Genomic DNA, 1460 nt, shown 5'->3' with positions numbered 1-1460 from the left:
GGTCGTATCTTTCGCTGTTCTTGCGTTAATTAAAAAAGTCTTTTTCGAATGGCTATTTATACAGATTCTTAATCAACTCATTTTGGCAACTCAAATAACAAATACTGAGCACCTGCCATTTTTATGAAATCACATGACTTGAGCTCAGTATTTTGTTATCACCAGGAACAATACTACTCAAACAATCAACAAACCTATCTGCTCACTATTTAAATAACATAATGTACGTGCCCAATGAGCTATTGTAAACACACTATGACGTGCGTTTTCATAGAACATCAACAAGAGGTTTTATTCTTATTTTTAAAAGCACTGTTTAACCCAACACTACCCAAAGCAGGAAGTTGTTAGAATGAATATTACATGGAGATTTATTACTCAGTGAAATTGTGGCTTTGATTACACCACGTAACAATTTTTTTTTTTTTTTTTTTTTTTTTGTTCCTGGGTAGTAAGTGTTATTTCCTAATTGCTTATGCCTCAAAAGTATAGAAAATGGCTATTATTCCCCACAGATTTTGCTTTTGTGACCAGGACAGTGATATTTTAAAATATCACTATTTCAAATGGGAAAACAGGCAAATGTGTGTCTTTTCGTTCACATAAAGTCAGAAAAAAACAACATATGAATCCAAATTAGCATGTATTTATACTAAAGTAATACAAAAATGACTACAAAAGATTTAGAAGTGAGTAGTTTTTCGAGATTTACGATTATACTGTAAATACAGTATATATATATATATATATATATATATATATATATATATATATATATATATATATATATATAAAATCTGTTTTTGTGTCTCAGATTTAACTGTTACAAATTTAAACCACTGATGTTAAGTTCAGGACAGTATTTCAAAATCTTGATTGCATTTGCATTGCAAGAAACTTTGCTGTTGAATATTGGAGGAAAACCTATTTGTTTCTTTACTTTCTTCTCACTACAGTGTTGTGGCTTGCATTTAAAAAATACTTTTTAATTTGATTTAAACATTTTCCTATCAATATTAAAGTGTGAATTGCAAATAATAATGTCTCTTACTTTTATAATGGACTTTTGGCTGAAAAAGAAACAATGCATTTTCCCACCATAGAGTTCTTCTTTCAGCTATTTCAGTGTGGTTTGCTATAAGGTTTACAATGACCTCCATCATTGTATAGTTACCTTAGGTTACAGTATACATTGCATCCTAGCCTTCTATATGGAGCCTAGCCTTCTATACTAAAGTAATACAAAAATGACTACAAAAGATTTAGAAGTGAGTAGTTTTTCGAGATTTACGATTATACTGTAAATACAGTATAATCGTAAATCTTGAAAAACTACTCACTTCTAAATCTTTTGTAGTCATTTTTGTGCAATGCAAGCCACAACACTATAGTGAGAAGAAAGTAAAGAAACAAATAGGTTTTCCTCCAATATTCAACAGCAAAGTTTCTTGCTTCAACTG

The sequence above is a fragment of the Polyodon spathula genome, chromosome 15, assembly GCF_017654505.1.
Source record: "Polyodon spathula isolate WHYD16114869_AA chromosome 15, ASM1765450v1, whole genome shotgun sequence".
NCBI lineage: Eukaryota > Metazoa > Chordata > Actinopteri > Acipenseriformes > Polyodontidae > Polyodon > Polyodon spathula.
Note: the sequence above shows the minus strand (reverse complement) of the source record.